We start from the raw sequence: 24,865 nt of genomic DNA, 5'->3' as shown, positions 1-24,865 counted from the left end.
GAGAAGGTTGGCAAAGTGCTTGGGGTTGGCCTATGTTGGTGAAGTTACTTCAGACTCTGATTTTGGCTAGATGCATGCCAGTTAAACCAGATGGAGGTAAAATCTTTTCGAAAATGGAGGGAGGGAGGAACGAAGGGAGGAAAGAGCAAGGGAGAGAGAGACAGGAAGGTGGGTGAAATGGAGGTGGAAAAGAAATTCAGTCTTGCCATCTGAAGCAAAGCCCCTCAGTGAATTGTGACCTCTGCTGGTCTTGGTTTTCCAGTGGTGTCTGTCCTAGAGAGAGCATGGTGCTGGGCTGAGTGTGACCTGCATATGAACAGTCATACACATAACAGGGACTTTTCACACAACATGGCCCCAGGTATGTACAACTTCTATATCTAATGCACAACCAAGGAAAGAGAAATTTATCCTGATGTTGGAGAAAAAAAAATAGGTTTTGTTGCAGGTATTCTAAGTCAGTATATTTTCACATATTACATTTTTAGGATGACTTAGGGAATTTTGAGGGTAATTTTGACTATATCCAATTGTTATCTTTTGTGCTAACTCCAGAGTCACTGAAATTATTATTTTACCTTTATCCTGTTAACGTACCAGTCCTTATTTTTAGAAGTTGCAATGATGCAACCTTGATCCTAGCTCATTTTTGAATTGTTTCAGATTTCAAATTAGCATGACTCAAAATGGTTTTATAATACACATTGTAACTAGAGTTCAGAACCAGATAGTGTTAATATCATCTTACTACATTCCAAAAATCCATAAAAAATTTCTCTTTATACCATTAACCAGATAATGTTAATGCAAGTCATGTACCTAAATGTGAAACTGCTGGCACCAAGAATACTCTGGAAATGAGTTAACATTGTAATTTTCACCAACAAATGTCTAACCTAATTTAGCCACAGGTAGACCTGAGCTGTATCCTGATGCTTGATATACAGGTAAATCACAGTTAATATCCACATAGGAAAGAGTAATGAGCAAATTCATCCGTAGTTGGAATGAACACTTTGTTTTAAATATGTTTTACTCTCATTTAATGCATTAATATTCATGAGTAAATAATCATATGTATGAATTTCCTTTGGTAATTACCCAGATTCAGCCAATCCTCCCTCTTTTTAAATGGATACTCAGCATCCAAGTGCAGCGCAATTTTATTGTGACTAGAGAAGTGTACACAATTTTATGAATTTATTACCTATTCGTGGTCATACCTTGAATGCGAGTTCATTCAAGGTTTCAGTGGTGATTTGCCTTTTGGGCCATCCCCACATCCCTGAGACAGGGAGTCTGGCCTGTGATGGGCACTTGGCAATATATGACAAATGGAAAAAAACAAAAAACAAAAAACAGGCTAATGGCATAAATACTTTGTGGCTGAAAAGCACAGAGAAAGGCAGTTCCCAGTGGTTGCAGGGACCAAGGCTGTCTTGGTGGGCTAGTGTCTGGGAGACTGGGAACTTGGGGGTTGCGTGTTGGGTGAGACAGAGCTGAAGCCCAGAGAAGGGGAACTCTGGCGATTGGAAAAAGTTGTGCAGAGGACAGTTCCTAACGAGAGGAGGGAAAGACAGAAACCGTGGTGCAGGAACCATGAACCGTTGCAGGAAAGCAGTAAGGGCCCTGCGACTCTCGGGGGAAGACAGATTACTGGGGGACAGGCCACCCATGGGCTGCTCAGACCAGCACTCTCTTTCCTGGGAAGTACTGTCCCCCAGTTCAAATGTTTTTAGTGAAAACTGCAATATTCCTACGATATGAGCTGGCTCCCTGACCCCTAGCTGCTTGAAGGGCAGAACCTGCCAGTCTTCTTTGGGGAATGTGGGAGCTGACAGAAGGCTATTGGTTCACACTCTGGGAGGCCAAGCCTTGGACATAAAAGGGCAGAAAGCAGAAAGGAGACAGAGTGAGAGAGCAGGTGGGGGTAGGGAGAGGGGAGCATGCTGCTGGGGGACCCAAGCACACTGGGCCCCAGGTCCTACCCCACCCCCAGGCCCAACTGCCTCCTCTGTCAGCATGCCTCTGAGAGGCCCGCCTCTTGGCCTGAGATAAAAGGAACCGATTTCTGGTACTTGACACCAAACTAGAGCTATTCATATGCCTCCTTAGCGTTAAGTCTAGGTTGGGCAGAGAAGGCCCTAGAAGTTAGGGCACAAAACCCCATCTCCAACCTCAAGGGGGTCTCACATCTCACAGATTCTTATTTTATGACCTTGAAGAACCGTGAGAAAGATGAGGCCAGGGAGGAGAGGCACACAGGACAGCTGTTTCCTGCCCTCTGTCAAGATCATCAAGCTGATCACATCTGGGCAGCAAGAACCCTTCTCCCACTCCCATGTGCTCCCAAGATGCAGAATTCTGGGTCCAAAAACTCTGCCAGATGCTGTCCCCTTGGCCAGGACTGAAAGAAAAGGGCTCCAGAGGTAGGCCATCTTTCCTCCTCGGCCATTTCTTCTGTCTGCCTCCTGGTCCTGCCTGCCTGGGAAGGCGGCCTCTGACGCCCCGGGGTCGCCCTCCCCTCTCCTCTCCCTGCACCTGGGAAGGGGGCGCTGCACAGTCTGGACACAGGCCTAGACCTTCACCCCTTCACCCCGGCCTGGTGTGTTTTCTGTCACCCCAAAACAAGCACGGGAGAAATGAAAGAACGAAAATCTGGGCATGTTAAAGTCCAGAACAAACACTAATGGCTGTAAGCTTCTGGGAGGCAGGCACTGTGCCTTAGTGTTTTGTTTTTTTGGTTTTTTTTTTTGTTTGTTTTTGTGTTTTTTGTGGTGTGGGAATGGGGGGAAATGCACCATGGTATCAGGAAAGGTACTTGGTTTTTGCTCTTTGCTTAATCACCCTGACCTCCAGCTTACCCATCTGTGAAATGGGAGAGCAGTGACCCTATTTCCACAGGAATGGTTTAATAATTAAAAAGAAGAGATGATGCATAGGGGGCCCCTCCCATGCCTGGCTTGTTGTAGGTATATAAACAAACGGTAGTCCCCCTGCCCCACCAGGGCCCTTGAGAGTCTGACATCTGATGTCACTCAGACAAACACAGCTGAAAACCTGAGGCCTTTTATAATCCAGCCCTCCGCTTCTCATCCTAGGACGCCCTGCGCCCTTTCCTCTGTGTCTGGCTCCCTTAGAGGAGACCCAGTAACTTCCAGCCTTCTCTTCTTGGTCCCTGGATGCTCCCTCCCCGCTCCCCACACCTACCTTGCAGCAGGTAGGTAGGGCAGCTGGATCCTGCTCTTTGTCTCCCGCGCTCCCTCTTCCTCCCCCACAGCCAGGCAGCTCCCCATCGCTCACCCAGACAGCCACAAACGCCTATTTATTTGCCAACTAACTTCCTGGTGGTTTAATATCCCCTTGAATTACTGTACAATCTCTTTCAAGTTATATTTGATTATTTTTCACATTTAAAAACATGAACACAATTACCCAACAATGGCACGTGCTGTTACAGTCAGAAATAAAATAGTACTGCAATACTGTCTATGCATCTTAGACAAGTAGTCAGTCCCTGGAAATTATGTCTCCAGCATGAGCGAGATCTGTGGTGATAGGTACCATATAAATGCATATGAGACAATAAATAGTTACAAAGGGAAAGGGTGCTGAATAATTAATCCGGCCGCCTCTCCAGGAGCATTCTTTATAAATCTGTTCCAGGCATTCATTTGTTTTTGTTGTTGTTGTCGTTGCTTCTTTCTTTCTTTCTTTCTTTTTTTTTTTTTTTTTAACAGAAGCAGATATTTAAAAGTTAAGAGTAAGTAATATCCAGGAAGAAGACACATTAAAAGAAAAAAATCAGTGGGAGGGAGAGAAGATTATAGATGGTGAGGGTTCCAAGACTGCTGAAATATTGAATGCATGGCACTTGTTAAGGAGACACACGAGGTGGGGTCAGAACGGAATGTCCCATGGGGACACAGGACCAGCCCAGGGTCAAAGCTAAGCATTAGACACTCATGCTGTGGACTTTTTACCTGGGCCCAAGCCTTTGCGTAATTGGAGAAAGAAAAAGCAACAGGGACACATTTAGAAAGTTCTAGAACTCTCTGCCCCTCCCTGGGTCCAATCCAAACTTGGGTTTGAGTTGCATCCTCTGCTGAGGGGCACTTACTGCCTATCAGGGTGACTTGTCTTATCTCTGGAGTTCCTGACTGTTAGAAAATTCATCCTCTGGCAACTAGAGTTGTTTTGCTGAGACCCACCTTTCTTCAGCTGTCTGCTCAAGAGCCAAGAAGAGCCCAAGCCCTCCGCCCTCCAGATGTATTACCAGAGATCAGGTCCCACCACCCTTTCTCCTGGCTCCTGGGTCTAAAATACCACTGACAGGAGATGCCCTTGGGTTCCCAAGCTCCCTTTTCAAATGTACATCTTGTACCAGTCTCTTTGCAATTTCAGATCTACATTCTTTGCAAATATTTTCTCTCACCCTGTGGCTTGCTTTTTCCTTTTCTTAACAATGTCTCTTAGAGCAGAAGTTATAAATTTTAATGAAATCTGATTTGCTAATAGAATGATGATAAAATATAAAATGGTACAACTACTTTGGAAAGTCCTAAGCTGGACGATTTCTTAAGAAGGTACCCATTCACCTATCATATGATCCAATATTTCCACTCCTAGGTATTTATTTACCCAAGAAAAATGAAAGCATATGTCCATATAAAGACTCGTATGTGACTTTCACAGTAGCTTCATTTGTAATAGCTCTTGGAAACAACTCAAATGTCCACCCACAGATGGACGGAGAGACAAACTGTGGTATCCACACAATGGAATACTATGATTCTACTTAGCAATAAAAAGGAATGAAGGAACAAATATACATAACAGTGTGAGTGAATCTCAGAATAATCACACTGGGTGAAAGAAGCCAGTTAAGAAAGAATATACACTGGATGACTCCATTTATATATACTTCTAGGAAATGCGAAGTACTCTATAGTGACAAGAGGTCACTATAGGTCTGTATTTGCCTTGAGTTGGGGGATGGCAGGATGGGCACGATGGAAGAAGGGGGCAAAAAGGGGCCCCCAAAAGAAGCTCTTGGGCGTGATGGTTATATTCATAACTTGATTGTGGTGGTTTTGTAAGTGTAGACACATATCACAACAAATAACATTTTATACTTCAAACATGCACAGTTTCTTGTATTTCAACCATAGCTCAACTATATCTGTTCTTTCAAAAATAGATTTGCATCTCTACATTAAAGGATATACAATTTATAACTCTTAGCCATGTTTTTTAACATTCCCTTCTCTCTTCTCTCTGATTTTCTTCCTTCTCTCAACTGCCTAGGACTCTCACTCTGTAAAGCACAGAAAGCTCCCCAGGGCACGAGTCCTCTGGCACTCTTCTGGCTCTTTCCTTTGCTCACCCCTAGCTCTCCTTATTACAATCAATTGTGCCTCTCTGGCTTCTTTTCAGTATTCTTTCCTTCCCCCGGCCCTTTACTTGTATTCTTCATGACAAAGGCAGGACAAGGCATTGCTTCAGCTTCTACCTGCGCCTCTCCCCATTTCCCTGGTTGCGTGAAACAAGCCTGGGTACCTGCCTCCTTAGGACAGGATTCTCCTGGCATGGAAGTATTGGGTGGAGAACAGGGCAGAGCTCCTACAAACCTAAAAAGTACCTTTGTGTGAATTAGAAATGATGCTCCCTCTGGGTGGATGAATTAAAAAGAAATGCCTCCCACTGGGCAGAGCCAGACTTGCAAGCACCTGGTTTAGGGAACAGATGACATTACTGGGCAAACTAACAGGTGCCCCCTTTCTCTGGAGAGACATAGCCTGCCCCTGGGTGCATGGTTTAGGGAGCAGAGCAAGGCTGGATTTCAGCTCCCACTCACCCTCTCAAGGCCTTCTGTTTGGTGTACAAACTAAGCCACAGACAATGGCAGCCCTGGATGAGAAGAGGCTTTGATAGCAAGCAAAGCCAAATAAACTTCACAGGAAGGGAAATCGAAAACATCACTTGATAATAAATCTCGTCCCTACGTGTATTTGTACTTGTATTTTGCGTAAAATGAATGTGTCCACCCAACTACTGAGGAACATGTAAGTGGCATCCTGTTTTTGCTGTTGTAAATGATGTTACAACAAGTACTATCGCATGTTTCTCAAGGATTTGTTCAAGGGTTTTTCCAGGGTGAATACTTCATTGTGGTACTGTTGCGTCATCTGGGGTTACACTCCAATTTTCCAGTTGTTGCTGCCAAATTATCTTACAGTGTGGATGTACTAATTTACTTTCCCAACAGTAATGTCTAAGCATTCCTGTGACTCCATATTCTCACCAATTCTTTATTACATTTTTTTCCTTATGACATTTCTTAATTCTTGTCCATTTAAGGGTTGTGACATTGGATCTCACTGTGTTTTAATTTGCATTTTTCTTTTTAAAAAATTTATTTATTTTTTATTAATTTTTTCATTTTTTAAATTAACATATAATGTATTATTAGCCCCAGGGGTACAGGTCTGTGAATCGCCAGGTTTACACACTTCACAGCACTCACCATAGCACATACCTTCCCCAATGTCCATAACCTAATCACCCTCTCCCTACCCTTCTCCACCTGGCAACCCTCAGTTTGTTTTGTGAGATTAAGATCTTTTATGGTTAATTTCCCTCCGGATCCCATCTTGTTTCATTTATTCTTTTCCTACCACCTAAACTCCCCATGTTGCATCTCCACTTCCTAATCTGCATTTTTCTGACTACTAACGGAGGTTAGCAACTTTTCATAAATTGTGGACCTTTCAATACTCTCTCTTCTATGACATTCCTTTTTATAGCCTTTGTCCATTTTTATGTTGGGCTGTTTGTCTTTTCAACTTAGTTCATAGGTCCTGTTTATAGGATACTAGTCTCCTGTTGATCATATGTGCAGGAAATATCTTCTCCCTCACCATAGCTTATACTTTTACCCTCTTAAAAGTCTTGGACAGGGCCTTTTATTTTAGTGTGACCTATTTACTCATCTTTCCCTTTATGATTTATATTTTTTTCTATCTCAATGAAGAAATTCTTTCCTAATCTGAGGCCATAAATGTATTTTCCTATATTGTCTTTTGAAAGTGTTATCAATTTTCTTTTCACATTTAGGTATTTAATCCACCTGGAATTGATTTTTATGTAGGGTAGAAAGGAGGAGTTCAATTTCATTGTTTTCCATCAGATTACCAGTAGTCCCAGCACAGTTATTTAAGTCCATCACCCCGTCCCCTACTCTGCAGGGCATCTCTGTCACATATAGGTATCTCCCACTGAGCGAGTCTTCTGAGCTCTACATCAGTCTATTTGCCATCCTCAACACTCTGGCTTTACTCTAAGTGTTACGAGTGGGTTGAATTCTTGATCATTTTCATAAAAATTTTGGGATTAGCTTTTAAAGTTTCCCAAATGTTGGAATTTGATCAGAAATGAATCAAATTTCATCATTCACTTTGGGATGAATTGACAGCTTTAATAAGTTGGGTTTTCCAATCCAGGATCATGGCATAGTCTCTTCATCTATACAGGTCTTCTTTCATGCCTTGCCTCAAGTTTTAGTAATTCCTCCACCAATGCCTTGGCACAAATTTTGTGAGATTAACCTTGCATATTTTATATTTTTAATATTATTTTAAGTGGTATATTAAAAGTTCTGTTTTCTATCTTTTTGTTTCTGGTGTTTGTTTTTCATTGATTTTTCTCCAGAAACCTATTGAATACCAGACTTCTAATAACATACCAGATTATTTGAATTTAGGTAAACATATCATCCATAACCAAGTCTTTTCTTTTCTAATTCCAACACTTTTTATTTTCTTTTGCCTTCCTATACTAGTTAGGATTTCCAAAATGATGTTTGATGGGAGTGCTGTCAATGTCACTAACCTAAATGGAATACTTTCAATAATTTTTCCTTACAAGTGTGATGTTTGCTGTAGGCTTTTTGTAGATATCTTTTATCAGGATAAGGAATTCCTTTCTATTCTTGGTTTTCTATGTTTAAAAATATAACAGATGGTTGGCAGATTTTATCAAATGCTTTCACTGCATCTATTGATGGCAATACAATTTTTGTCCTTTAATTTGTTAATGTAAATATTTGAAGTGACTTCTTAATGTTAAACCAACTCTGCATTCCTGAGCCTCGACTTTTTTATGTCACTGGATTCTGTTCACTAGTATTTTGTTGAAGATTTCAAAAAAATTATGTATATTTACATGAGTGATATTAGCTTCTAATTTTCCTCTCTTTGTTGGGATTTGATGGCAGGGTTATGTAGCTTCATAATGCATTGGGTAGCGTTCCTCCTGAAATTTTTTCCTTGAACATTCATTATAATCTACTGGTAAAGTGTCTGGACCAAGGTCTTTGTTGAGAAAAGGTGTTTATCAACTGATAATTTCTTTCAGTTTTCAATTTCCATATGGTTTCAATTTCTTCTCGAGTCAATTTTGGTAAGTCTTCATTTAAAAAAAAAGTTACACTTCCTATGTGTTTTCTTTATTGCAAGAAGGTTGTTCAGAACATCCTTTTAAATCTTGACTGTCTTCAACATCTGCAGATATTTCCTTTTTCCTTCTTAATATTTATTTAGATCTTGTTTTTTTTTGATAAATCTTAACAAAAAAAAGTTTTCTTTACAGAAATTAATTTCTGCTGTTACCTTTATTAGTTCCTCTTATCTACTTACTTTAGATTCGCTCTGTTCTTTTTCTAATATGTCAGGTTGTCTCCTTGGCTCATGAATTTCCACCCATCCTTCTTTTCTCACACAAGTATTTAAGTCTTCCCGGCCTAGCTGTACAGCCTGTGTGGACTCTCCTGAGGCCTGAGGGGCACGCCGCCTCAGCTTTGGGGCCCTGCTTCAGCACACTTACCACAGGAGAGACTTTGGCTGAACTGCTGGTGACCTGACCAGGACTGTGACAGAGGTTTCAGAGAGTCAGTTAGACTGGGGCTTTGAGCGGGCACCCCCACTGAGGGACCCAAGTATTTCAAGGCCATTCTACTTTCCATCATCTTGAATTCTTCCCTACCTCTCTTGTGCCCAAATGCTGTTGGGACACCCCATCCTACCCCCCTCCCGCAACAGGGCATCTACTCTGGGACCTGCTAAAGTGTTGGGTTCATGCACACCAATCAGCACAGGGTCTGGGGTGACAGGCAGGCACTCACGCTCCTGCTGTCACTCAGCTCAGCCCCTTCCCCCTTCCTCCCTGAACTGACCCAATCATCCTGACTCTGCCTCTAGACTCTCTGCTCTGCTGGGCTCACCTAGAAAAGTCAGACCGATGCTCACAGACGTCAACACATTCAATCTCTGCTCAAAGTCTACTGCGGCTCAATGGCTGACCTCCTCTGGAGCTTGTCTGATCCCTCCATGATGGCAGGGATCTTGTGCCTTGTGTGGACACCATTAAATCAGAGTCTGCCATTGGGTTGGTGTATAGTAAATGCTTGCAGAAACAACAGGTGAAAGGTGCCATTCAAGGTCCTTCATAATCTGGCCTCACCTTACTCTTCTTAAGACCTTTTACCTACCCCAGTGCCCGGACTTGTCCAGGAGGACAAGAGGCCACAGCCCTGCTCTAGTTAGCTCTGCCAGACACAGCTCGGTGCTCATGAGGTGCTAATGCTCAGAGAAGTTCAGCCACCCACCTGGTGAGGGCTGGTGAGTAACACAGCCTGAGTGTGCGTAACTCACTGGTGGGCATCACCTCGTTTTATCCTCAGAGCAGCTCTGGGAAGGGCTGTTAATGTCCCATTTCAGATGAAAGCATAAGGTGCGGGTAGCTAAAGGCCTGGCCCACAGCTTCCCAGCCGGCTGGGATCTGAGCCCAAAATCTGACTGCAATTCCTCTGCCTCCTACCTGACCACCTTTCCCTTCCTCTGGTGTGGGAGGCCAAGAAGTCACAAAAGCCACACAGGCCACACATAGGAGATGGTTAGATAGGCAGGACCTCTGTCCGAGGGAGGATGGGACCTAAGGGAAAACTCACAGGAGCCATGAGTAGGGTGTGTTGTTCTTTTTTTTTTTTTTTTTTTAAGATTTTATTTATTTATTTGACAGACAGAGATCACAAGTAGGCAGAGAGGCAGGCAGAGAGAGAGAGAGAGGGGGAAGCAGGCTCCCTGCTAAGCAGAGATCCTGATTCGGGGCTTGATCCCAGGATCCTGGATCATGACCTCAGCTGAAAGCAGAGGCTTTAACCCACTGAGCCACCCAAGCACCCTGGGTGTGCTGTTCTTAATGGGAAGGAAGTCGAGTCCCACTTCCTGGTCACCTGTTACATATCAGGCCCTGGGGATATAGTGATGACATGCCACGGTCTGGACTTTAGGAGTCTCTGGGTATAGGGGAGTAAAGGTATCAGATCAGGCCGCTCCCCTGTCAGCAGCAGAGCCAGCAGGATCCACCATATAACTGAGCAGTGAGGAAATGCCAAGTGGGGAGATTTGGGATTTTAATTTCCTACGGCCTCTCTAATAAATGATCACAAGCTTGAGGCTTCAAAAAACACAAATTATTCTGTTGCAGTTCTGAAGCCAGAAATCTGAAATCAGCTTTCCTGGGCCAAGGTCCTGGCTCCCTGGAGGCCTGAGGGAGAATCAGCTTCTATGCCTTTTCTAGCTTCTGATTGTCACTTTCCTTGGCTGGGACCCTGTCCTGGCACCAGGCCAGCCTCTGCTCCCAGGGTCACGTCTCCTTCTCTCTGTGTCTAGCCTCCTTCTGCCCCTTCTTACAAGGATACTTGTGATCACACCAGTCCTACCTGGATAAACCCAACAGCCTCCCCCCATCTTAAGATCCTGAACTTAATTATATATATTTGTGCTATCAGGGAGCATTCAAAGCTGTCATTCTGGGGGCCATTATCCAGCCCACCACACCTGGCTCAATCACTTCTTAACTGGTGGATCCTGGGTGGGTCCCTTGGTCTCCCAGAGCCTCCCTTTTCTCCAGTGTAAATGGGGATAATAGTTTGAACTGCAAGAAGGTGTGGTTTTCAAGTTTAAGGGAGAATGATATGAGCAAGTCACGTTGCATTACATGGGATACTGATTTTAATCACGGCGCGACAACTTACTCTGCTCAGATCTGCTTGCCCTTGGCCCTGCCCTGGCAGGGTTTGAGGCAGGCATAGGTCAAGCAGTTCAAAAACAAAAGGGGGATGGGCTTGAAGGGAATTCCCTTTGGAATTCCCCCATCCAACCTTGACTCCTGGCTGTGGGGCCTGGGGCCCTCATTTGGAGGCCAATGGTGACATCCTGCTCCCCCCCAACCTCCCCAGCTCATGTTTCTTCAGTGAGTGAGGACCCTCTAAAGACTGCGCATAGGGAGAAGGGCAAGTGGAGGGAGGAGGCCTTCCTTCTGCTTCCGTAGGCTTTGGAGCTCTGTGACACTGCACAGGAGTGTCACGTTCCTGGCACTGTGTTCTCACAGTCAGTGCTCAGTCGGGAGGAGGGGGTCTTCAGGCACAGGGGAGGGTGGAGACATGTGGGGTGTTGGGAGCTGTGTGACTCAGTGGCAGGCTCTGAGGATCTGTGAGGCACCTTGTATATGGTCATCCCTGCTTGATATGAGGGGCTGATAATCACTCACCCCACTTCACAGATAGGAGAGGGTCAGGCAGGTTGGAGTGAGGGGGTGGGTAGCGGAAGTGGCTGGGGGGGGGGGTCTCTGCTTTGTGTAGGGGCTGGGTCCTGCAAGAGGCAACACTTTGGTGCCCTCTCTCTGCCTCTCGCTGTGCTTAACGTCCCCCTGCTTCCAGGAAGAGCTTTTCATCTGAGTCTTAGCAGTCACCACACCCACGGATTCCCTTACAATTGTTTTAAAAGAGACCTTTGAAGTGTTTCAAGATGAACTGTCCTTATGCTCACAGGGCTTTCATGGGCGTCAGACTAGAAAACGTGTATGAGCCCTAAGAGACCCCCCTGTGCTGCCAGGCCCTGCCAGGAGATGCCAGGCACCTCAGTTACCCCGTCCCTCCCACCCTGCAGGATCCCGGGCTTCTGAGCCCTTTTTTCCAAAGACCTCATTTATGCCAGAAAGATTCTGTCCTGAGGAGAACGGAATAGTTTATGAGCAACAACACTTTATCAATTTGATTTTGGGAAGACAAAGCCCATTGGAAAGCTAAAATATCACTAAGAAAATGAAATAGAAAAAGAAATATCCCCAAGACCATGTAGAACCTGGCAGGGGGAAGGGCTAGACTCCCCCACCCTGGCGGACAGGAAGGACCCAGGCTCTGGGAGGAAGGGATATGGGCAGGGGTTGTCCCCTGGGGAGAGATCTGTGGCTGCCCCAGGTCTCAGGATCATTCCACTTATCAGAGAGGGCAGCCTGGGGCCAAACCCTACATTTCCTGCCCCAGACTCACTTTCTTAAAGCTGGGGTTGTGAAGACATTTCTTTATCCCTTCTTCCCATATTCCCATGGGTCCAGAGTCCGGGAGCAGCCACCCCAGAGCACCCCAGGAGAAATCATCCGCAAGCCCCTGAGCGCCCATTCCCAAAGCATCATGCAAACAGTAATTTGCATATCCTTGCCAGGTCCTATTCCCTTAACATCCAGAGAAAATTAATTTGCATAACCCTTGAGATAAACTGGCCCTAACGCCCACCCAGGCAAGAGAAGGTCCTGTCCTGATGACTCTGTCTGCAATAGGGTCCTGAGGCCTGGAACCACCGAGAAGGTTAAGGGTCAGGAGGAGGGGTAACGGCCAGGTCTCGGGGCCGCACACACAGGCACACACTTCCGGGGATGCCCCATGAGAGTTTGACGTTTCGGTGCCAAAATTCAAACGTCGCTTCAGAAACCTGGGCCTACAGAGACATCACAGTCCAACCCCCTCGCGTACGAATATAAAACTCTTTTCCACTGGCCGGAACCTTGATGGGAGGTGATGGTGAGAGAGAGTGATAGGAAGAGACACAGAGCCAGGGGTAGGTGACATGTCTGGTGGGATGCCATGAGTTTGGAGATGGCTGAGGCCGCATGCCACCAAGGACGAGGGTCTTCTGGAGCACCCAGGTGGGACTGACAAGATCTCAGAATGCTCCCTGCACCCCTCCATCCCAGGCTAGAAGGTCTCAGCCATTAGAAGCTGCCAGAAGAAGCTCTTGAGAGCCGATGTCATAGATCACAGGGAGATGTCCCACTCGGAGCAGGCAGCCCAGTGCAAGCCACATGCACAGACTATGGGGCCAGATCCTGGCCTGACGGTGCCTGAAAGCTACCGTCACCTCTGTTATCCCCAGTCAAGGCTAAGCAATCAAGGTTAAGGGTAAGGGCCCTCAGTGGGACCCCAAAGTTTGGTATCCTCTTTTCCAGACCCACAGAAGTCTCCTTTGGGACCAGAGAAGTCTGCACACTGAAGGCTCCCCCAGCTGAGAATTGAGATGCAATGAATCAATCATGTCTTACTGTGGCCGCTTTTGCTCCCAAACTGCCAAGTGTGTCATCACACCGCCCTCCCGGCCGCTCGAGCCTGACTTACCTGCAAGAGAGAACACAGACGGGGATGACAGACACCTTCCCTTGGGACCAGGGTGGCCTGCAGGACTGGGCCACTGCAGCACCTCGCACCCAAGGCGAGCTGGCTCTGGAAAGGCCTCCCCAGCAGTGTGGAGCCATCAGGGGAACCCGTGCTCTTCTCCTGATGCCTCGACCTTGACCAAGTCAACAGCTAGAGAGAAACATGACCACGCAGAGAGGTGGGGTCTGGAAAGAGGCTCTTCCCAGGAATCCAGGATGATGGGGAGGCTGTGATGAGCATGATTTCACTTTTGGAGGCAGTAAGGGATGGACTTTCTGGGCTGAGAGGTGAGGACCGCCTCTGCATGTATCTTTTCCTTGGGGAAAGGAACAGTGGGACCAAGATATATTCTTTTTATTTCACAATCGGGGGCTTTGTGGTTCTCTGAATGCTTTATCCTCTGCACAACTGCAAGCCAAAAGGAATCTCCTCCTCCGGGGTGGAGTTCAGACTCTCCTTTAAAGACTGCTCCCCCTGCCTGTTTCCTGCACATCCAAAGGAAGCAGAGAATCCATTATGTTCCTCCCATGCCAAGGCACCTGTTACTACTGTGTTTTCCTCATAGGGTATTCTCAAGCTCTGCAGTTCTCCGGAGCCTAAGGTGTGTTAGGGTCTCAGGCAATGGCAAAATAGGGCTGAACGTTCTAAATACCAAGTCTTCTCCCCGAATATATACAAACATGACTGGCACACATGAGGAGATTTTAGTAAACAAGGTTTATCCCCTCAGGTTATGTTCCATTTTTGATTAAGTTTATATCCCTGGTCTGCACGTGGAGCAATGGACACTCCTTTATTGTCAAAAGCCTGAGGTAACAAACACTTCTGCTGTCAACTTTTCCCTTAACAAGATTAATTTTAACCCAATTTTGAACACTGACCTGAAGTTTGGGAGCACCACCGTCCAGGGGCACGCAGCCTAAACAAGAAGGCAAATGTTCACCTAAAATTCAAGATGGCAGTTCTGGGCTCAAGTTCACCTAGATTTAATTGATTTTTCTGCAGCCTGCTAACGTCTTTCTAGCACAAGACTGGGTTAGACAGGTTTCTGCTCTGCATGCTTCCTCACAGTGTTGATGTGCTAATGCACACTGTGACTCTCTAGAGCCTACCACCTCCTGGCCACTGGATCACTGTCTTTGTCTCAGGAGATGGCAACAGTATTCATGTGGTCTCACATCAGTCACTCAGGAGTGAACCTTTAAACCTCCCTGGTCCTCATTTTCACAGTGAATCTGTCACCAAGTCTTCTTGATTTTACTCCCCAAACCCCTATGGAATCCACTGCCACCATCAAAGACCAGACCACCACCATCTGTGGAGTTAATGGCAGGTGCTCAAGCAGCCATTTTGGACCATGAAGTAGCAGCCATGAACTGATACTGGCAGAACAGGTAGATAGAAGAAACTGGAGTTCCTCATGGTTCCCTGAACCAGGGAACCTGTACCAGCAATCTGTACCAGCCACACCAATCCTGTACCAGCCATCTCTTGCCTTCTTTTACATGTGTGTGAAACAAACCTCTTCATGGTCTAACATAATGTTATTTTGGAGTTTGATCACACACAGATGAATCCCATCCAACTGAATCCTAGAAGTAGAGAGCTGGGGGAATCTGGCCTTCGAACAGGTGTACATGAGGGGGAACCTGCATGACTCTTACATTAGAAAGGCTCAGAGGGGGAGAGGGGAGGAGAGGAGGGTTCCCCAGGTGACAGCAGACCGAACACGAGGGAGGTTAGCCTGCAATCCCCATGTGTGTAACCATGCGTTGCCTCAGCCACTCCTCACGACACACAACCCTTTGTGTTTGGCTCCATTACTAGTTCCATTTTACAGAGTAGAAAAGTGAGTTTAGGGAGATGAAGTAGTTTGCCAAGGCCACATGGCTGGTGGTGGAGTCAGGGTCCCAGCCCAGGAGGCCACCTCCCAGCACCCAGCCTTCAACCACCGACTGCAGGACATGTGTTTGTTGCTGTGAGATATCCCACAGATAGGTGTTTTGTATGGGATATTGTTGTGTTGAACTACAAACCGAACTGTCGGTCTGAAAGGAAAACTCGAAGATAATTTAACTTGAGGACTTTCAGTTTGTCATTATGAATCAGTAACTACAGTAGCAGCTGGAGAGGATTTGGTCAAACGAAATCTCATGGGGCGCCCTGTGAAGAAACAAAAGGTAGGCTGCCCCAGGTGGAGCAGGTTGTTTGGCCTGGCGTGCCCTTCAGTCTGTGTCTTTCTTCCTCCCGTGGAGGAAACCACCTGCAATGGGGAGACGAGGATGCGCTCCCCGCAGCCGCCTGGCTCTGGGCCTTCCCCGAGCTGCTGCTGCCCTCTGCTGGACACATCTGGAATGGTCAGACTGCTCCTCCCAGTGCAGACACCCAAAGCTCCAGACTTGCGGGGGTGAGGGTTCTCCTGAGGCTTCCTTGGGGGGCTGCTGCTCCCACTGCCCTAGCCTCACTGTGTGAGGGATGGCCACACTGTCTGTGAGGAGCTGAAGGAAGAAACTGCTTTAAATGCCCCCAGCCGCCCCCAGGAGCCACCCACCGAGTTGCTCTGCGCGCCTGAACCAGGATGTAAAGAAAGAGGCTTCAGGTGGCCTGGGGTAGGGGTCAGGAGAAGAGGAGGAAGGTCTACTGGAGGGTCTGAGGCCACCTCACTGTGGCCTTCCAGTGATATACCCACCATCTGCAGATGGCAATTATGACATTCATCTTCAGAAACTGCCCCTCAGAGTGAGGAGATGGTGTCCCTGCATAGCTGCCAAGACCGCAGACAGAGACTTCTGTCTGCACTCCAGTCTCAGACGCTGGATGTGTGACCTTAGCAAAGCAATTCACCCTTCCCGGCCCGGTTTGCCCTCTGGCGGGTGGCGAACAGGCACCCAAGGCCCAGGGTGCAGGGGGAGCGCAGCCATAGGCCTGGCGCGGGGTGGCTCAGAGCCATGGAGCAAATGCACTTTCTGACCCAAACACCCCTCGTCGATGGCTGCAGGGCAGGCAGCCCCGAACGAGGCTCACGGGGCAAATGTGAAGGGAGCAGGTGGTACTGTCCTGGGGAAGATGCGACCCACACCTCTGACATCATCTGGGCCCTCCTGCAGCCATCTCAACGCTTGCCTGCCATGGACGTCTCGGAGATCTCTGAGTTCTCCCTCCACCTCCTGCAGTCACTTTCCTTCATCCTTTGGACATCGCTCACTTCCTGCTTGGAGCTGAGTGGGAGAGGGTGGAGGACAGACAAATCTCTCTCCTGGAGTCCCTGCACCATTTTATCCGACATTCATTTATTTGGCAAATATGTACTGAAGGCCTTTTTTGGACCACCACCATTCTAGGGGTAGGGAATCAGCAGTGAACAAACCAGACCATGAAGCTGCCCTCACAGAGATTACATTTACATAAGGGTTAAGGGAGATAGAAGATCAGTCTGTATCAACTACAGTATATAGTATGATAAAGGATGAAAATGTCAGGGAGAAATACAAAAGCAGGGTAGGGGAGAGGGGTATTGTTATCTGAAAGAGGGGATCAGCGAAGGTCTCCCTAAAGGGATATTTGAAGGGATGAAGGTGAGAGATTGAAACTTGTGGATGGCTGGGGGAAGAGTGCTCCAGGCAGAGGGTACAGCATGAGCAAAGGTCCTGAGACAGGAGTGTGGGCACCATGTTTATGGAACAGAAAGGAGGCTGGTATGGCTGGAGCAGAGGGAGTGGTGGGGCAGAGAGCTGGGTAGAGGCGCTGAGGTGGGTGGGGAAGGGGGTGGTTGAGATCTTGTAGGGCCTTTGACCTTTACTCTGAATGAGATGGAAAGCATTGGGCAGGGGGCTTCTGAGCAGAGAAGAGGTGTGGTCTGACATTTTGCAGACTGTCCCTTTGTCTACTGGCTGAAAAATGGACTACAAGAGTAGGGGGCAAGGGCGGAAGTGGGCAGACCAGTGAGGAGTCTCCTGCAAGAATCCAGGCCAGAGAGATGGGGCTGGGAGCTTCCCAATGGGAAGCCTTGCCAGATATTTAGGGTCTGAGAAGGAGAAAATAGGGGTAGGAAAGGGAGGGCTGGACCAGTTGTTCTTGGCTGGTAGGACTCTGAGGGTGCCGGGGAGTAGGGGAAAGGACAGACCAATCCATGTTCCCACCAAGTACACATAAGCAGAATATGCCTGGGAGACATGTATGTATCTTTATTCTAATATATGTAGATGTTCTTGTCATAAAAATAATGTTAATTTTAAAATGTGGCTGATTGGGGTGCCTGGGTGGCTCAGTGAGTTAAGGGGTCTAACCTCAGCTCAGGTCATTGTCCCAAGTTCCTGGGATCAAGCCTCACATTGGGATTCCTGCTCAGCCTGGAGTCTGCTTCTCCCTCTCCTTCTGCCCCTCCCCCCTGCTCGTGTGCACGCATGCTCTCTCTCTGAAATAAACAAATAAAATCTAAAAAAAAAATGTTGCTGATTTACCGAATGCTTTGAAGGCACTCATGTTTTTGTTCAGTAGATCCTACCCATTATTCTGTTGGTGGTGTGGATGGATTGGGGACAGCAGGGGTGTCAGGGCATGCCCCCCCCCCCCCAATACCCTACCTGACCCACAGACACGGAAGTGGCCTCTGGATTCAGACAGCCTGGTTTGCAGGCCTGGCTCCACCATTTATAAGTTGTGACCTCGGACAGGTCGTTTTGTATGTGGCAGCCTCCATTCATCCATGTGTGAAGTGAGGATTATCTGACTTACTTCACAGGGTGGCTAATTCTCTGGGTGGGGTGCTCGGTAGATAGGAAGTGTATACAGGAGATGCTCAGTAAATGCTGGTTTCCACCCCACTTTCTGCCCTGCCTCATGGCTCTGAAAGCTGGCCTCTGTTCCTGCTCGAACTCTGGCTTGCTGTGTGATCATGGTTGGGGGCTGGGGGGGAGGGGGGCGCTATCCACCATTTCCTCTCCTTTAAAACAGAGATAAACCCGCGATGGAATATATGAGTTCAGATTACGGAGATCAGGGTCGGGGAGTGTGGCTGTGTCATACAGTCGAACCATGGATGAGGTCTCTGCATACAGAGGGTGCTCAATTGGTGCTTTCCTTGGGGATGTTCAATGCTGCTTGCAGAGAGGAAGCAGCTCGGGAGAGTTCCTCAGGCTCCAAGGCCTTGGGTCTCTCCACGCGATCCCCCTGCGTGGAAGGGGATCCCTGGAGCAGCTGGCCTGTTTGCCCTCTGCGCGCTGCCCACCGCGTCCCTGCATGTCCCTGAAGTCACCCCGGAGGGACGGGCGGGCCCTCGGGGCTCAGGTCTCATCTGGCTCCTCCCTGGCCCATCACTGCTCAGGGAGCTCAGGAGGCAGCCGGCTTAGGTGCGGCCTGTGCGTCTGCCACCAGGATCTCCCCTGAGCTCCAGATCCTCACTTTCGGCTGTGTTCTGCACGTTTCACGGAACCCGAAGACTGAATAAAACAAGACTCCTGAGGTTTCCCTCCAACCTGCTTGCACTTGTGTCTTCCCGGTGGCGTTCAATGGCAACTCTTCTCCCTGTCTCTTAGACATAACTTCTGGGACTTCCCTGACACTCGTCTCCCTCACACCCGCATCCGGGCAGCTCGTGTATCCTGCCGGCTCTCCTTTAAAGACACACCCAGAGACTAGCCACTTCTCACCATCTTCACTTTCCTACCTGCCCATCTGTGGCCCAGGCACCTGCACCCCAGCCACGGCCACACTGCATACGTACCACCTTACAGACCCAGAATTCCACGCAGGCCTCCTGACAGCCGGGTCCATGCTCAGGATTGCTGGCCTCAAGCTGCAATTCCCAACTGTGATGTCGGGGAATGCTATGAGATAGTAATCTCCTCTTTAAAAAATGTATATTGTAATTCTAATTTATACATCTATTTTTTTGTTTCATTATATTTATTCATATTTATTTTTAGTATATCTCTATATTATTTAAATAATATGTATCATATAATACAAATGTATGAAATGTATATTATTATATAATATATAAAATAAAAGGAGATACATAATATGTAATATAGATTATATATTATAAACATGATATAATATAAGCGCAATACATAAACGTAATACATGATACTATATAAGCGTAATACATAATTATGATATATAACATAGAGGATATATGTGATATATAACATAAGACATGTATTTCCTTTTACTTATTTATTTTTTTAAAAGATTTATTTATTTGTTGGGTGGGGGAGGGTCAGAGGGAGAAGGGGAGAGTGTTTAAGCAGATTCTGTACTGAGCACAGAGCCTGACATGATCCTGAAATCACGACCTGAGCCAAAGCCAAGTCAGATGCTTAACCAACTGGGACACCTAGTTGCCCCTCCTTTTATTTTTTAATAAAAAAGGAATCACAAAATATATCCTCTTAACTCTGAGGCCAGATGACTAGATGCGCCCGAGTCAGCAGAGCTGGACAGTGCCCATCACCCCTCCTTTCTGAAGCCCTTTCTCCCTTGGTCCCCGGAGCATCTCTTCTGCCTGTTTTCCCCCTGTTTCACTGCTCTTTCCATCTCAGGGTCCTTCCTCCTTGCCCAGTGTCTTACCCCCGCCAGGCCAGGGCTCCGGAATTGTCCCTCTTCTGTTCCCTCTCGACACACACTCCCTTGGAGACGTCCTCCAGGCTCATGGATTTATGCACCAAAGACTCCAAGAGTCTAAGTCCTGCGGAGGTCTTTCTCCTGAACATGAGTCACATATGCAGTTGGCCGCTGAAGTGCCACTCAGAGTGGTCCACGGTCTGGCAGCAGTGGCACTGCTGGGGAACCTGCTAGAAATGCACTATCTTGGGCCCCTGCTCAGACCTAGTAAATTAGACCCTCAGGTGTGGAAGGACCAGGCAGGTGTCGGGCCCGGGAGACCCGAGGCACTGCAGTTTGGGAAGGACCTCGCTTCCGGACCTCTCTCCTGGGAAGTCTACGAGGCGCCCATGCTCACCATCTCCAAACCCGAGCTCCTGACACTTCCTCCCAAAGAGCTCCTTACCATGTTCCCTACCTAAGTTAATGTTGACCCCACCCTGCCCTTTGCTCAGACCAAAACCCCCATGGTCATCTTGGGCTTCTCTCTTTGTCTCCCCCCCCGCCCCCCCAATCTGGTCTGTTGGCAAGCCCAGCTGGCTCTAGATTCAAACCCTCCCAGAGTCTGAGCCCGCTCCCCACCTTCGCTGCTGCCTTCCTGCTGCGCCCACCATCATTGCCTGTGTTCCCGCTTCTGCCGGGGGCCGCATTGTAGGTCATGGGAGCCAAAGGGATGCTGTGAATGCGCAGTCCAATGGTGATTCTTCCGTACTCCAAACCTTCAACCGGCTCCCTTTCTCACGCCGAGTCAAAGCCACAGCCCTTACAAGGACCCTGCAGCTGACAGAGTTTTGTCTGCTTGTCATCTCCCTGGCTGCGTTGCTCTGCCTGCCCCTTGGTTCTCCTCTGACCCTGGCACCCTCCTGGGCTTGCACTGGCTGTCCCTTCTGTTTGAAAAGCTCTCCTCCCAGAGACCTGCACAGCGGGCCTCAGCTTCCTTCAGGAGATACCCGACCACCCTAGCTGAAATCTGTTTCTTCCCTATTTGATTTTTATTCTGCTCTTATGGTTTGCTCCCCTACGTGTTTGTTTTTTACTATCTACTTTGTTGTGTATCAATCCAGTAAAGTGTGTACTGCCTAGGGTACCCTCCTCCTCTAAATGATGCCTGGCTCCCCGCACCACTCCGCACGCTCCCAGCTTGGCCTTGTACTGCCCACTTTAGACACCAGGTGGAGCCCCACACTGCTCCAAGCTTCTGGCTTCCGTGGCTCTGCTCTTGCCAAGTCAGAAACCCTGAGAGATCTGCCCAGGGGAGGCCAGTGACCTGATCCCCATCCAGTGTCCTCCCCTTGAGAGGAAGAAATGTTTTTTCCTGAGCCCACGAGGAGGATAGCCCGTCTGAGACGTGGGGATTCACAACCCTTCCCCATGGTAGAGGAACGGCCTCTTCCAGGTTTAGTCTGGGCTCAGGTTCCCCACCTCCCAGCCCGCGCCAGGGAACACGGAGGAGGGCCTACTGTGTGCTAGCTGCCGTGCTGCGTGCTTTTTCCCAGTTGTCCTGTGGAATCCTCACAGCAACTCTATTCCCATCTGTAGACATTTTCCACGCGGAAACTGAAGTTAGAGAGGTCAGGTTGTCTGCCTGCGGTTACACAGCTGGTAAGCGCTGACCTGGGATAATAAGCTCCGCCCTGACTCAAAGTCAGCGCTCTTCCCCTGCATGAGTCCATCTCTTGTTCTCTCCAACCCCCACACTAAGCAGAGAATGGCCTAGAGAAGAGGCAAACCGGGAGGCTGGTCCAGCCTTGGGTTATCACAATTCAGAAATTATTTCACATTTTAAGAGACACAGCATGTGTTTGTGCTGACCACTTTCTTTCATTCACTCATTGCCCCGGTCTCTGGTGATAAGGATGTGCAAGCTGAGCCCAGAGAGCCTATGGCCCAAGGTCCTGTACAAGAGCGATGTTCTGTCTCCTGACCTCCCTGCTTCTGGGGCCCTGCAGAGGCATGCCCGGGGGTGGGGGAGGGGGAGGCAGCGTTCTTGGCAGCCTGGGCCAAGGGATGGGTGCACAGAGATGGGTAGATTCTCTTCAAAGCATTCTTCAAAGCCTTGCAAGGAAGTGCCAAGGGGTGGGCTGAAGCCCAGAAGAGGCCTCCTTTGTTGGAAAGAGATACAGGATTGGAAGAGAGAACCATAATTACAGAAGAATTAATGATTCAGCAATTCAGGTGGCTTTTGTTGGTCAGGGCTTGATTTCAGGGTTTTTCTAGTGTTTTCTGAGGCTCTCCCCCTACTGATACCCTGGGATATCTTCTTTCCCTCACTGCTTTAAGCCTTGATTTAGATGCTTGTCTTATCAAGAGGTTCAGATTCTTATCTATCCAGGTGAGCCAGGGCTGGGAAATGGGCAGAAGGACAGAAGAAAAGGAGTGCACGGCCTCTGCTGCAGGGGAGGGCCCGGAGCTAAGTGAGAACTGCTGCCTGGCTGGCTGTCCTGTCCTGAGGGTGGGCTATGAAGGGGAGGTGCACCCCTGAACTGCTGTGTCATGAGTGTGCCGGCTGGGGGGGCGGTGCACACTGGCCACCATGGCTGCTGCCGTCAGGGAGCTGTGAGTGCAGGTGCACAGCGATGCTGTCCTTGGGTCAGGACTGGGGCTCTGGGCCAGCAGCCCCGACCGCAGTCCCCAGCTGGTCAGTGCTGGAGTTGGGATACCTCCAGGTCTGTGCCCTTACTGGCCCCCAGCGTCAGAGCCTTTTCTTTTGCTCCTGAGGAATTAGGGAAAATAAGTAAATCAGCAGTTCAGGGACTGGTGGGTCTGTGCTAGGGAAGACGGATCTCCTTCTGCACAGGGAGATAATTCTGTGTTGTTGTTTTTTTTAAAAAAAATTCCATCTGGGAAAGTGCCTCTTTGGGTCTCCAGCTGCTTTTGAAAAGCCTTTGATATGGAGAATGGCGGAGACTAATCACCAAGGCTCAGTTTTTGCCCTTGATCCCCGAAGCCCACTCCTGGGACCTGGGGTCTGCCTGTCACCCCGGGGCGACACTCTCAGCGTCTTCTGAGCCTTCTGAGCACCTACTGTGTGCCTGGCACAGGTGCTCACATTCTCCCAGAAGTTCTTTGCCTTCATCCTCATAGCTGCCAGGGTGGGGGAGGAATCACGATGTCCATTTCCCAGAGGAGGAGACTACCTGTCCTGTGAGCTACACACGCGAGGTCCTGTCTCAGCCTTTATCTCACGGAATGACCCTGGTCACAGAAGAGGGAACAGAAGCTGCATGGCTTCCCTTTCTCAGGCTTAGGTTTAATACATTTCACAACTCGGTCTGGGTGTACATTCAGTGTTCCTCCTAGATGTGACAGTGCCGGGAATGTTGTGGGAGTGGGAATGGGGGGGGGTGGAAGTGGCAGTCCCGAGTGCTGGTACCGTCCTACAGGGCGAGGCCCAGGCAAGGCCCTGAGGAGGAGTCTGACATGACTGGGCCATGGCAAGGGGACCAGGCTAGCTGGAGGGATGGAAGAGGCATAGCGACAAAGGTATCTTGACGACCACCTCTGGACTGTGATGGCTTCGCAGCTGCAGGACCTCCCACTGACTGACCCTTCCTCACTCTCCCTGCAGGGAGATGGGTCTCTGAACTGAAGGGGGCAGTGGGGGAGAGGGGGCCTTGGCTGTCCAGGCTTCCTCTAACACTAGGTAGGGCAGGTTTCCAGACAGTAGCTCCCTAGCCTGCCAAGAGTTTCTGACTTACCCATCTGATCTACCTCTTTCCTTCTGGATCTGACCTAGGATCTCAGCCAGAAGGTCCTTGCATGGACAAGAGCTCCCCCTCACCCTGTGACTCCCCTTGTCAGACTCTCCTGGCCGGCCTGTACCCTGTTGGCTCAGAGCCTCCAGACATGTATGGGGTCAGGAGCGAGTGTCGGTTTCCCAGGCAGTGAGCCTGAGCAGCAGCCAGGCGAGCACAAGATCGATGCACGTGTCAGGGGTGAAGGAGGGAACAGATGTTTTCTGAACAGCAAATCCATAGATGCTGGAGGTGGGAGGGAGGAAGGAGGGATGAAATGATTTTGCATTCTGGAGTCAGCCTGCGGCGTGATGGATGGAAGCGCTCGGCGGGGCTGGGGGTGAGGGGTGCCTGTCAGGAGCACTGGGTGGGCTCCAGTCTGGGGCGCCCCCAGTGCCAGACAGCAGGTCTGGAAGGAGGGGAGGAGGCCAAGGACCGGTTTTCTGTGCCACCCTCAGTGCTTGGCCAGAGATCCCCGATGGGGGCTGGGGGCCGAACCTGCCTTGCTCAGAAACACCAAACATGAATCGTGCAAATTAACCTTGAGCTCCCCTCGAAGGGAAACGCCATTTTCAGAAACGTATGCACTGCATCAATGTGTGTGTGTAAATATTCATGTAATCATGGGCGTCTTGGTGGGACAACGGGGCCTGGAGTGGGAGCGTTAAATCACGGCTTCCGATCTCAGATCCCGGCCATGGAAAATACCCCATGTTGCTTTTCATGACACTTATGAAGAAATAAGTGCCTCCTTCTTTAGTACACGTTTTATTGATCTCCCCACCCCTAGCAGTATTTCTAACAGTTTCCTCAGGGAGTCTTATGGGGAGCATTGTGGTCAGGGAGGAAAACACCTCAAACCTCTGGAGCCAGAAGGACTGCAGTTGAAATTCTAGCTCGAACACCTCTTCCTATGCAATTTGGAAGATCTTGCCCTTTCTGAGCCTCAGTTTTCCCACTTGTACAAATGGGGATATTG

General features: G+C 48.5%; 1 protein-coding gene across 6 annotated transcripts in view; it reads right to left on the bottom strand.

Moving 5' to 3' along the window:
* KCNIP1 (potassium voltage-gated channel interacting protein 1) overlaps nucleotides 1–24,865 on the bottom strand; it is a 339,834-nt gene that overhangs the window by 71,144 nt on the left and 243,825 nt on the right. The window contains exon 1 of one of the 6 annotated variants that reach the window (XM_059174283.1): nucleotides 13,438–13,505. The exons of the other annotated variants lie outside the window; for them this stretch is intronic. The gene's annotated coding sequence lies outside the window, so the exon portion shown is untranslated. Of the gene's footprint in view, nucleotides 1–13,437; nucleotides 13,506–24,865 lie in introns of those variants that run through there. 6 annotated transcript variants of the gene reach the window in all.

The sequence above is a fragment of the Mustela lutreola genome, chromosome 5 (assembly GCF_030435805.1).
Source record: "Mustela lutreola isolate mMusLut2 chromosome 5, mMusLut2.pri, whole genome shotgun sequence".
Classification (NCBI taxonomy): domain Eukaryota; kingdom Metazoa; phylum Chordata; class Mammalia; order Carnivora; family Mustelidae; genus Mustela; species Mustela lutreola.
The sequence above is the reverse complement of the archived record's forward strand: the minus strand, read 5'-3'. Positions and strand labels throughout refer to the sequence as shown.